This window comes from Sphaerodactylus townsendi, linkage group LG05 (genome assembly GCF_021028975.2).
Source record: "Sphaerodactylus townsendi isolate TG3544 linkage group LG05, MPM_Stown_v2.3, whole genome shotgun sequence".
Lineage (NCBI taxonomy): Eukaryota > Metazoa > Chordata > Lepidosauria > Squamata > Sphaerodactylidae > Sphaerodactylus > Sphaerodactylus townsendi.
The window spans coordinates 72,811,813-72,825,502 of record NC_059429.1 but is presented as its reverse complement, the minus strand read 5'-3'; the positions used below and the strand labels follow the sequence as shown (position 1 = coordinate 72,825,502).

The 13,690-nt window shown below is 39.8% G+C and overlaps 1 protein-coding gene across 6 annotated transcripts in view; it reads left to right on the top strand.

Moving 5' to 3' along the window:
- The window catches only part of MAST2 (microtubule associated serine/threonine kinase 2), a 210,181-nt gene that overhangs the window by 100,814 nt on the left and 95,677 nt on the right, over positions 1–13,690 (top strand). The window lies entirely within an intron of this gene.

The following is a 13,690-nucleotide window of genomic DNA, read 5'->3' as shown; positions in this document are numbered from 1 at the left end:
GCAAACCAGGTGAATCCCAATGGATGTAAGCATGATTCAGAGAAACAATTTTGTTATCCACACATCCATGTCACTTTTCAAAAGAACGAAGCACATTTTAAAGTAGCTTGCATGTGGTCTTGAAATTGTGATTCCTCATAAGTTTACCAGAACACTCAGTTAACTATGCTAGGTTTCACTGGAAGTCCTTAAATTTGATGAATTGTGTTTGCTTGCTAAAAATGTTACTTTCCAAAGCATTTTAATTACCTGTCAAAGCTGTAAGAGCAAAGTGTTGTTTTCCTGTTACTCAGTGAAGAACCCAGCATCCCTAGCTGAGTGACTTTATCATTTAATAACCCTGTTCCAGTCAGTTCATACAGATGAAACTAGTATGTAAGTGCAGAGTTGAGAAAAAATGACTTGATGAACCAATGGTACCTCCCGCCCAGTCTGCTGCCAACAAAAATAAGGGTTGGCATCTCTTTCACACACAAAGAGTTTCTCTTTGACTGGATCCCATAGGAGACAAACTGCATATTAGAGTTCTTATAAAGTGAGTTTTGACTCATGAAACCTTCTAGTCTGGGAAACTGTGTTGGTCTTTAAGTTTGCTGTGTGTATGTGATTGTGTGTGTGTGTATATATATAAAGTGCTGTGAAGTCACAGCTGACTTGTGGCAACCTCAGCAAGGGGCTTTCAAGTCAAGTGAGAAGCAGAGCTAGTTTGCCATTGCCTTTCTCTGCAGAGGCTTCCTTGTTGGTTAACTTGCTGTATGTGAGTATAGGTTATTGAAATGAGTAGCATGTCTAGCATAATTTTTCATTAGATAGTTTGAATCAATCCAACTAAAATTGAATCAATTTTGGATTGTTGTCTGCTGAACACTCATTTTTACTAATGTAATGAATATTTTACTTCTGTAATGAACATTTTTTTAAAATTCTATAATGGAAGTATTTAGAAAACTTCTGTTTAATTAGACTTTCTCTCTCTCTACATATACATCTCTCTCTGTCTGTGTCTTTCTGCCTGTCTCTATATACACACATACACATTTTGACACACAGAGAACACAATAATTGTATAACTTAACATTAGAGCCCCCCCCCCCCCCCATCCAGAATAGTCATTGGAAACCTGCTTTATTGTAGTTAGTGCAGGAAAATTGTATTGCACAAAATTGCATAGGTTTTGTATAAAATTAGATGCTGATATCCAGAATAGTGGCTCACTGGCAAGAGAATATGGCCCACGTCCATTGCAGCCTTATCTCATGGACTATGCCTATAACTAGCAGCAGGGATTCTCAGTTTGAACTACATAATTGTAAATTATTTCCCTCTATCCAACCCTATACAGTGTGATCAGTTAGATTAATACTTTTTAAAAGTTTCTATTTTATCTAAAGTATTGACTTTTGTATAAGAAAATCCTTTGGGGAAAAAGGACACATGTTTTCTTGTGTAGTACACTCTTGAGTACTAGTCTGCTATTCTGTAAGATCCAGAAGGGAAGCAAGCAAAACAGTCTAATAGAATCTTAAGAATCTTAATAACTCTACAGTGATCCTCTGTGCAGAAACACCCACAGTTCTCTAAAAAGAATGATAGAAATTGAGCTGTTTATAGTTTAGGAATGCTAATGAGTTTTAGGGTATTCATGGTGTTGAAGAAGAGGGGTCAGAAGACATTTGTTAGCGTTTAGGTGCTGCAGGACTCTTAGTTAATGGTAAACAGTACAGCTGGGTAGGGGTGCAATTTCAAAGGGATAATTGTAGTTTGTGTCATGCTTGGTAAGAGAACAATATGGAAAAGACATGAAAAAAATAAAATTAATATTCTGTGTGGCGCATGTTAATTGGGAGAGTTCTGTTTTTATCAGAGAAGTGTTACACTAAATAGAATGTCCTCTTAGCTGGAGACATCTGTGCTGACTGTACAGATTCCTTCAGTTCAAGCTGCTTTAAGCCCAAAAAATTATAACTGAAATAATCTAGAGAAATCAGATCATGAACTTGGCATATATTGTATTGATATAAAAAAGCACTGTTCAGAAGAGTTTATAAAATTGAAATATGTGTAGTGTTTGGAAAGAATAGGGTCATCAATCAAAATACCATATGACAATTGTGAAGAGTCAGTTGAGGCTGTTTGCTGCTTTTTAACAAACAGGCTGCTGCTTTTTAACAACCAAAACTGGTGACAAGTCAAGAAACTTCTGATAAAGAATGGTGGCAATAATAGCTCTTAAAAATCCCAATAGTATGTAGTGTTATATTCTAACAGGAAGATATATTTGAATGGCTAAGACTTTAGGTGGGAGATCAATGAATTATGTTCATGGAAGGAGATATCTGCGTTGCAGTGCCTATGCAGGTTTTTATTTCAACATTTCCACGGTAGACAGCTTGATTACAATTCTTACATTTTCTGATGCCATTTGCTTAGTGAATATTAAATAGTTGGTGAAACTTAGCTGTGTACTTTTATTTACAAAACCATTTAGGTTTGTGACATTTAGAAATGTTTGAGTTCACCTGTTGCTTTTATCTTTTGATCCTGTCTTATCCATTCATTCTTTGTTGTCATTTTATTTACTTGGATACTGATCAGTCATTCTTGCTGCTGACTCTTCATCCTGTTATTTTCTGGCACTGCTGCACCCTGATTAACACCCACAGATGAGTTGAGTGAGGTTGCAATTTTTTTAGCTTGGTAGAGAATTACATTGTACATTAATAAATCATAGAAATGCACTGTACTAATTTGTTCTTCCAAAACTGTCCATATAGTTTTTTTTTTCTTTCTGCTTGTTTAGCATAGTCAGCCTTTCTGTGTGGACAAGCAGCTGCTAGCTTACCTGATTTCAGATCTCTTCGTAACCTCTGGTAAAAAAGTTTTACCTTCTCAGTATTTTATAGCTCAGACTTGTTGATAAATATGTAATCATCTGAGACAACAGATGTAAAAATGACCACAATAGTTAACTTCCAGGAACCACATTTTATCCTGTAGTGCAGTAGTCCCTACCTTTTTGAGTCTGTAGGTTCCATTGGAATTCTGACACAGGGTGATAGGCACAGCCACAAGGTGGCTGGTGCGGAAGGTGAAGACAGCCACAAAACAACATTCATTTGTTTTTTAGATTATACATCCTGCTCTCCCCACTGGACCAGGCTAAGACTGGCTGCCAGCAATCATATTCGATATAGTATAAGATCAGTAACAATAAAACATCCTATAGTACATCAACAAAACATCAGGGAGTAAAATCATGCGTAAGGTCATGCATAATTCTAATAGCAGCTCTTCAGCATATCAGTCAGAAGTGCTGATTAACATAATGCCTTTTAAAATGACATATTAAAAAATTCTTGCATGCATACAACTTATCTTTAGTTACGCAGTGAAGAACCTTGTGCTGCGGTGGCAGCTACTGCCAAAGCAACATTTTTTTAAAAAGCTGCACAGCCAATCAGATCTCCAGTGGTCAGACAGAAGGCCTGCTGGGCAAAAGAACTGCATCCTGCTTGTTGATTACATTAGGTAACACAGAAGTACATAAGTTTGTCAGTATAGGAGTATAAATCAATGTTAAGGTTATATTGAAACCTGACACCAATGGCACAATCTAGCATACATAATGTTATTTATAATTAATTTTATATACCGCCCCTCCCCCGAAGGGCTTTGGGCAGCGCACAACATAAATACAGCAACGACAGATAGAGCACACAAACAAAATACAAATTATTAAATAAACAATATAGGCTCCATTAGCCATAACACTAAAACCCATTTAAAATACAGCGTTCAATACAAATTTATTGGCGTCCAACATTAAAACCCTCATTGAAAAACCCTCCCAAGGAGGGGGAAATGGTATAATATACCATTTTAATAATAACATACTATTTTAGCTGATTTATTTTCGTCTTTTATTTTGAGGATTTTAAACTTCTTTTCCAGATATATTAGTGAATAGCTGTATGTTAAGTGCTATTAGTTTTGCTTGAAACTGTGAATAATAATTTCTAGCCTTTGTTTTTGCTTCATTTCAGATTTCATTTGCTCAAACATAATAAGTAATTGCTCAGTGGCAGGTAATGCAGTGCTATTTTTGTCACTCAGTTGACCAAAGCATTCTGTAGAACAGGGTAACTCTAAGCTGATTCAAAAAACTTTTGTGCTTACTGCTGGTGGTGCACTATCATCTTTCATGCCAGCTGTCAGGAAGAGAAGAAGGGGGTTTGGAACATATTTCTAATAAATGCAACAGCAAGAGCTTGCAAATGTTAACACCAGGATCAGAGGAACCTTGCTTCTGCTTGCTAGTAAACTGTTACAGATTCTTTGTGAAAAATTGAGGGCAATTTCTAAGATTGGTGCAATGTTCCATGAAGAATTGCAGGGCTGAATCCACTCCAGTAATCCAAAGTTCATAACAGATAACTTTTCTAAATACTATACTAACTATGCAGCGATTGCTTAATAGTGTAATTCATAAGGAGAGAGGCAGAGAAAAGGTTCAGGAGTCAATGTGACACTGGTGCTGGCTAAATGCCACTTGGGTCAGCACTGAAGGACTTATGCTGGTGCTAGGAATCCACATGGCAGTGCAACATCCGGGTACCAGTGCAGCTGCAGCGGCAGCACTCCTCCAGTGCAGGAGCTGGTGCTGGTGCTGAAGGGCATGTTCCTGAGATGGGGCTAGCATCAGTTGGCTTCCTGGTCTCTTTTGGCCTGGGAATGCCCCAATTTGCCAGCTTGAACTTATACTGGCAAAAACAGTGGTGCAGTCCACTGTGTTGCATAGGGCACTTTCACTGAAGTAAGAGGAGCGTTGCTGTTGGGTTGTTGCCACAGTGCAGTGAACCTCTTAGGAGGTGACGTGGCTGAACCGTGGCTGTGATGTCTCTGGCACACCTCCCCCTCCCTCTGATATTACTGTAAATAATTTCCATGAGATTCCTTGTGATGTTAACCTGGAAATTGTCCTCATGATGGAGGTGTTATATTTACAGTATGGTAAATCTATCCCATGAAAGTTACCGTATATACATAAGTCGAATTTTTCAGCACATTTTTAATGCTGAAAAAGCTCCCCTCGACTTATATGCGGGTCATTAAAATTTTTTTTGTGTTTTTACTTTGCCGGTCAGCAGGGGGCACAGTTTTTATGCTAGCGACACCAAAATTTCAGGGTACCCTCAGAAGACACTCCTGATGATACCAGCCAAGTTTGGTAAAGTTTGGTTCAGGAGTTTGGTAAAGTTTGGTTCAGGAGGTGCCCCCATTCCCCATTGTTTTCAATGGGAGCTATTAGTAGATGGGGCTACCCTTTTGAGGGTCCATAACTTTGGACCCCCTGAACCAAACTTTACCAAACTTGGCTGGTATCATCAGGAGTGTCTTCTGAGGGTACCCTGAAAGGAGGTGCCCCTATTCCCCATTGTTTTCAATGGGAGCTATTAGTAGATGGGGCTACCCTTTTGAGGGTCCATAACTTTGGACCCTCTGAACCAAACATCACCAAACGTGGCTGGTCTCATCAGGAGAGTCTCTTTATGATACAAGGCAGGTTTGGTGAAGTTTGGGTCAGGGGATCCAAAGTTATTGACCCCCAAAGGGGATGCCCCATCCCCCATTGTTTACAATGGAAGCTAATAGTAGATTTTCCATTTCTGATAATATTCCTCTTAAAATCTAAGTTGGGTTACATTTGGACATACAGATGATGAGGAATCCAGTTTTGAAGGATTTTAACTCTTGTGTTTTAGCTTGGTTGCGGATTAAGCTAAGGTTTTTGTACTTTTAAAGTTATTGTTGATACCATATTGTTCTTGTTGACCCTCTTTTCCACTTACAGAGCTAGTTTACTGTTTTTCTTTGAAATAAATATTCAAAAACATTTAACCTACTGATGCCTCAATTAATGTAATTTTATTGGTATCTATTTTTATTTTTGAAATTTACCAGTAGCTGCTGCAATTCCCACCCTCGACTTATACGTGAGTCAATAAGTTTTCCCAGCTTTTTGTGGTAAAATTAAGTGCCTCGACTTATACGGTATTTATGCTAGTCTTCATACATTGGACATAAAAGTTCAGATTGACTCTGATCTCCCATCCTGAATGATGATTTATAATATTGAGAGTTTCATGTAGGTGCAACTATGCTTTTCTCTCCACATTCCCCTCCACATTCTACCCAGCAACCACATTTTCAGCACTTGTTTTGGTAATTTTAGTTTAGCCCCCAAAACATGTTATTTCATGAATATAATGTTTGAAACATTGGTGCTCCTTAAAATAGTTTTTAAAATTGGTAGAATCCTGTTTTTTATTCTGTTTCAACAGCAAGAATTCCAATGGTAGAGTGAAGCTCACACAAAAGGATGATTATTAATAATTGATGAGAGACAAGCTAGGTTTGGCAAGCGGAAGAATACCTGAAGCACACAATAAACAAGGTGTGTAACAAAAACAAAGATGAAAGGTAATGAGAAGTCATGGTATGAAAATGGAAGTTACTTTAAAGAAATAAATAGCCCCCCCTCCCAAAAAATTGAAGTTTGCAGCAGAGAAAACAAGCAAACAGCATAATTTAAGAATAGAAATTAGAAGTTAAAGAAAAGAAAGGAATAAGCCAGTAAGAATATTACAGTAAACTGTGGCCCTTTCCGCACGGGCCATTTACAGTGGCCCAGGGAGGGCAAAAACGCCGTCCCTGGGCCGCTGTTCACACAGGCAGCGCTGCTGCAACGCATCAGCACCGTCCTTTGCGGCCCCGAGCGGCGTGAAGGCACCGCTTTCCACCTCCCTTCCCGAGGGAGGTTTTTGGAAAGTGCCGCCTTCCCATCGGCGTGGTGCGAACTGCACCGCGCCAAAGGTGCCACTTTCCCATCCCCCCCACTCACCTCGTCCTCCAGCATCGGACTGGAGGGCTGCTGAGACCCGCCCACGCTGCCCTCTGACCCCTGGAGGTCGGAGGGCAGCATGAGTGGGTCCCTGGAGCCCTCCAGACCGACACTGGAGGACGAGGTGTGTGGGGGGGACGCAGAAGAGGCAACTCCGTGCGGAGCCTCCTCTTCTGCGCCGACCTCTGCAGGGGCCACTTGCACGCTCCCGTGCGAACGGCCCCCTCCCCTCCACCGGCATAATTTCTGCTGGTGGAGAGGCGCCCTTTCCGCTGTGCGGAATGTGGAAGAATGTGGAAGAATGAGAACACAAACTGAAGTGTGGGTGGTGTCAGCTAAAACCAGAAAGTCCAAGCTTAGAAGTATTAATAAGTTGAAAGCAGAAGGATTCAGAGTATTTAAGTCCGAGGAAGAATATGAAGAACCTAAGTTCTCACCAAGATCACAGATTTGAGAAACTGAAAAATTAAAGATCATTAAGGTCAAAGAAGGAATAGTATGAAAAGGCAATTTCAGCCGCAGTTATATTAAGCATCTAAAGATTATATAAAAATGTAGAAACATGAAGAAAAACATAGAACAGAAAAAAAGGATCATATGCATAGAAATAACAAACATTAAAAGCTATTAAAGGGCCAAGTGAGGTAATAAAGAGAAAAGAAAGGAACAAATACAGAACCCAGAAGAACACTTGCTGAAATGCCTTTTAAATAGCCTCCACCCTTTCCATAACTTCTAGGTAGAGTGAGTTCACATTCTCATATTTTTATGGAAAACGAGAGGCCCCCCCCGCCCCCCCCCGGTGATATGCCCACTAACATTCATCTCAAAGTACACATCTCTCTAGCTATGCACTCCGAGCAAAAGTACATGGACAGAAAAGAAAATGGGGATATTTTGGGACTCCACTCCTGGTTAACCCAGGTGAAATGGCACCCAGTAGATACCATGAGCAGAAAACATGCTTGGGGGAATGTTTCGGGAAGGGCAGGCTGCAACGATCGGCGGCTAGCAGAGTTGAGAACTGATGTGACATCAGGTGCGGAGATCAGGGAGGCGGGCAGTGGAGCTGGGAGATCAGATGGCTGGGTGGGAAAAATAAACTGGTTCTGCTCCATGTGTTTGCATGGTAATGGGTTCAACATGGGATTTTTGAAAAGAATAGCCAAATTGGCAATTTTTAAAAATCCCGGAGTGAGGGATATATTGTGGGACAAACCTGCTTTAGGACTGGGAACCGTGCAAACTTGGCCAAACCGGGATATTTCCCGGACTATTTGGACCAAATGATCTAAGTAAAACAAAGAAGGATGGATTAAAGGAGTGAAACTCAAACTGAAAAATGGAATTATATTCAGGTAATTTTAATATTGTCATCTCATAAATATTTATTTACCTGCAATAACAAAACAATATTTGTAGTAGCTTGGAAAGTTAATGATGTTGCAGAAAAGAATAAAATCTTCTCAGTGAAAATACTACAAAGACTTTTCTTATCATTATAGTAATGTTCACAGTAACCTATTGATTTAAACAAAATAGAACTTAGTTTTAATAAAAATTATACATTTTATTAAATGATTTTATCTCCTATCAAATTATTTGTTGGTATCACCATTTTCTTTGCTCAGCCAGCTGCATTATCTTTATCACTGTAATCCCACTGTAGAGATTGACAAAAGGAAATTTATTTTTTGAATAATAGTGTGCCTGAGGCAGTATTTGGCTGGCTGTGGTATCTTTTTATACTGGCACCTGACTTCATTTACAAAAATAAAGCTGATAATCTTAAAACCTTTGACATATTTTTCCTCATTGTATTTAATTAAGAAGGAGAAAAAAAGAAGCAAGAGTGTTCCAAAGCACTAACAGCAGGCTATTTTAAAAATGTTTTATCTTGGGATCAGAGTTGGTCATTTGACTTGATAGAAAGTTGAACTAACCAGTTAAATATTGGCAAATACAGACCAATATTTAATGTAGTCTCCCTTCAGAGTTCTTTGTAACACATGCATAATGATTTTAATGCCGGTATTCAGGGCAGATGTAGGTAGTGGTTTGCTAGTTTTGTTACTTCTCCCTCTTCACAAGTCCTCTGAAACAGCAAGAGAGATGTAGATTTTTTAAGTTGATTCAGTATTCCACAACATTAGAACAGCCTCAGGGAAAAAAACCCTGCAAGCTAATGGTGGCAGCAGCAGCTTAATTACCTGTAACCTTGTGTGGGCCAGAACAACTCAGACGTTGCACTGTCCTTATAGTAGTTCTGTTGCTTTCCGTGTAATTTCTATAGTTTTATAGTATATCCAAAATACTCATGGAAATTGTGAGTGTTAATTCACTGTTTTGGAATCACTGCTATAATCACATTTTTAAAAAGAGTTCCTACAGCAGTGGCGCAGGAGGTTAAGAGCTCGTGTATCTAATCTGGAGGAACTGGGTTTGATTCTCCGCTCTGCCGCCTGAGCTGTGGAGGCTTATCTGGGGAATTCAAATTAGCCTGTACACTCCCACACACGCCAGCTGGGTGACCTGGGGCTAGTCACAGCTTCTCGGAGCTCTCTCAGCCCCGCCTACCTCACAGGGTGTTTGTTGTGAGGGGGGAAGGGCAAGGAGATTGTAAGCCCCTTTGAGTCTCCTACAGGAGAGAAAGGGGGGATATAAATCCAAACTCTTCTTCTTCTTCTACAATTTGCCTCCTGATTGGATTAATTCTCAACTTGATTATGAATGCATCACTTGGTAAGAAGCGGAGTATGTCTAAAATTGGTAGTCAGGTTAAATGACTGCTTCTTCCTCTAATGCGAATGTTTTTCTGCCTGTAACAGAAAAGGTAGACTTCTCAAGCACAGGAGTGAAAGCTTATTTTTCCTTTCCTTTCTATTCATCTTCATGAATGTTTTTAAAGAATAAATGCTTGAATCTTATACCTCTACTTTTGCAGAGGTAGTCTATACTTTTTATAGATATACTGAATGGTACCATTTTATGTTTTAACTAAGTTATGCACAATACATTTTGTTTTCGTAAAGTAGTAACTATAGCTTAGATCTGATAAAAATAGGTACTGCATATATTTTAATCCCTCCATCATGTTTTCTTCCTGGTCTTCAGTTTCCAGAAAGTTTCCATTTCAGCTCTGACAAGATTTCCTGGAGCTATTCAAGGAGATACATAGATTTGAAGAACAATGGTTCAGAGGCTGACATAGGAACATATCAGTCCTTTGGAGCTCTGGCAGGACCTAACAGAAGGCTGTGACATCTAGGTTTGATCAAGGTTTTATGTGTACTCATCAGGAAACACAGCACTTGGAGACAGAACCTGAGGACACAGTGCAAGCAGAGGTGGCTGCTCCTGAGGAAGACCAGGCAGCAGAGCCAACACTCAGCCCTTCCCTGCCTAATAACTTGCAGATGGGGGAATCCTCAGATCCTAGGGAACCCAGTGATGAGCCAGTTGTGCATAGGAGGCAGAAGCAGAGTCTGCTACTGCAGAAGCAAAGAAGGAGTGCTCACTTGGCAGAAAGATATGGGAGATTAGAAGTCTCTGCATCTGATGAGGATTAACTCCTTGCAGAATCCCAGCCCTTTGAACAAGGCTTTCTATATAAGCCTTGCTGTGAGCTTTCTTCTGCCTGGGTGCAACAAGTATGCTAACTGTCACTGCCGTGTGCCTGGTTCTTCATTGATTCCCAGCCTGCCTTGACCTAATAGACTGGGACCTGATTACGCCTTTGTTCAAGCCTTCTGCCTTTGACTTCGATATTGGACTGGGACCCGGCCTCACTGTCCTCATGAAACCTAAGTGGGTCAGACCTGGTTAATGCCCCTGCTCACAGGCAATACACAAGTCATCAATGACTTGTTCCTGTCATCTGGAATGGTTTAGGTCTTAAAAACTGATGAGGAATGTAAGAAGAGCCTTGATGGACTAGTGGTCCATCTAGTCCAGCATCTGTCTCACACAGTGGCCAACCAGTCCTTTTGATGGTCTAACAGGGCATAGAGGCTGAAGCCTTCCTTGTTGTTGTCTCCTGGCATCCCTTCAGACAACATGGCTAGTAGCTGGAAGACATATCCACCATGAATCTGTCTGATTGCCTTTTAAAGCTACTCATGCCTGTGGCTATCACTACATTCTATCACAGCAAATTCCATATTTTAATCATTTAAGAAATAATTCCGTTTATCCATTCTGAATCTAACTTCCTTCAATTTCATTGGATGCCCTCTACCCCATGCATAATTTTATAAACCTCTATCATGCCTGCCCTTAGTCATCTGTTTCTAAACTAAAAAGTTCTCAGCCTCTTTAGTCTTTTCTCACAGGAAAGGGGCTCCAACTCCTTAATCATCTTGGTAGCTTTTTCTACTAGTTTTCCAGCTCTGCAGTATCCTTTTTTGAGTTACGGTGACATGAACTACACACAGTATTCCAAATGAGGATGCATCTCCAAATTGGAGTGACAAGTGGCATTACAATATTGTTGGGGATATTTTCAATCTCTTTCCTAATAATCCCCATCATATAGCATGCCTTTTTCCTTGCTGTGGCACACTGGGTCAACATTTTCATTGAGCTATCGACTATGGCCCCATGGTCCCTTTCCATCTAGATTTCAGCAACTTCAGACCACACTTGAACATACTTATTGTTGGGATTTTGTGTTCCAGTGTACTTCTTATACAAAGCTATGTTGAATATCATTTGTCAAATTGTTGCCCTGTTACTCAATTTGTGGGATTCTCCTGAAGCTCTTCACAGTCAGCCCTGTCCTGAATAATTTTGCAAATTTGGCTAGTATACTACATATATCCAGTTCTCAATCACTTATGAAAAATTAGATGTGGGACCCTTCCACTTCCTTCCATTTATTGAGAAACTGCCCTTTATTCCTACTCTTTGCTTCCTGTCATTTAACTTATATTTGATTCAAAAGAGGACCTTTCTGCTTATCTCATGACTCACAAGCTTACTCAGGAATCTTTGATGAAGTATCCTGTCAGAAGCCTTTTGACAGTTCACGTATATAATGTCTACCAGGTTACTGTTATTTACAAGTATATTGAGTTTCTCAAAGAGCTCCAGAAGGTTGGTGAGACATGACAGGAGAGAAGGAATTTTTCCTTAGCAGGCTTTGTTACTCTATGTGCCTAATAATTCTGTCCTTGATTACAGTTTTTATTAATTTTGCCTGGAACAGATGCTAGGCTTCACTGTTCTAAACTTTCTTGGATCCCCTCTAGACCCCTTCTTAAAAAATAGTATAATGTTTGCTACTCTCCAGTTTTCTGCTACTGTAGCTGATTTTAGTGACAAGTTACATATATTAGTTCAGTTACATATATTAGATCAGCTATCTCACAATTGAGTTCCCTAAGATTCCTTAGGCATATTCCATCAGGACCCAGAGACTTGCTGTTTTTAATTTCCCCAGTAGGTCTAGAATTTCATCTCTTGTCACTTTAATTTGACTTTGTTCTTCAGACCCCCTTCCTGAAAATAGTGGCAGTGGCCTGGGTACATACCCCACATTTCTACAGTGAACACAAATACAAAGGATTCATTTAGCTTCTGTGCCATCTCCCTATCTTCGTTTAGCAATCATTTTATTCCTTGGCTATACAAAGACCAACTGCTTCTCTGGCTGGTTTCCTGCTTGGTACATATTTAAAGAAAGAAATTTAAAGACATTTATCTTGATGCTTTTAGCTATCTGCTAGACTTTGCAGTACCTTTCCTAGCCAGGGGAATGCATTTTATCTGGGCTTTAGTCAGTGTGGTTTTAAATAACTTCCGAGCATCTTCTAGGGATTGACTGTTCTGTTTCCCTTTTTGCTTCCTTCTAACTTGTCCCCTTGTTTTTATAAAGCTCCCTCTTTTGAAATCAAATGTTATTGTTTGTGGACTTTAGGTGCTTTGTGGTCACTTGGACTGTGCATTCCAATATACCGAACAGAAAAAGGTGTCATTTCAGTGGAGCTTTTTAATATTATGCGCCAGCTACATGGTTCCATTTGGGTTCAAGTGTACAGGTTTTGTACAGGTTCAGCTGGTCTCAGAAAGTTCCCCAGTGACTAACACATCTGAGCCCTTCCTCCTGGCATCACTTTCTCATTGATATCCCTGATTGGAGAGTCCTATAAATAATGTAAATAAAATAAAAATAATGTATGCCTAACTATGCCTATTCATGAAACCTATAACAATTCTGAGAATGCTACCTTAAATGTCCTAGAATAATTTTTACACTCATGGGGAGTAACCTTTCATACCAAGGCAAAACACATTCAGAATGTGGGAAACTGGGAGACCAATTGGCGAAAGAAAGGTGGAGGCTGATAACTGTGCCTGTACTGAACAGTACATGTGACTTTGGGGTTCTAGTCATAGACCACTTTGCCTTTGGCTGAAGTTAGTCACCACAAGCTGGTAGGAGGATTCAGCAGTTGCAGGAGGGAGTGTCTTCTTCCAGTGGTGGCCGATAATTCTTGCTTCCAGTGAACTTACAGTATATTTTGATGCAGATTATCAAAATAGTGGGATTTGGGGCAACATTGCAAATGGTGGGATGGAGTAGACACCAGAAGCAGCTAAGGAGGAACATGATCAATTGCAGTTATAGAATTTATGCTACATCACAGTTGGGTCTGAGTACTGAGGATTGATTTAATGTAAAGAAAAATGTACAGTTTGTGAACACAAAGAAAATACTCGCATGGTCATGTACTTTGTTAGAAAAGGATTGAGTGCAGTACTGTGTGAACACCTATCTGGGTTGAAAGA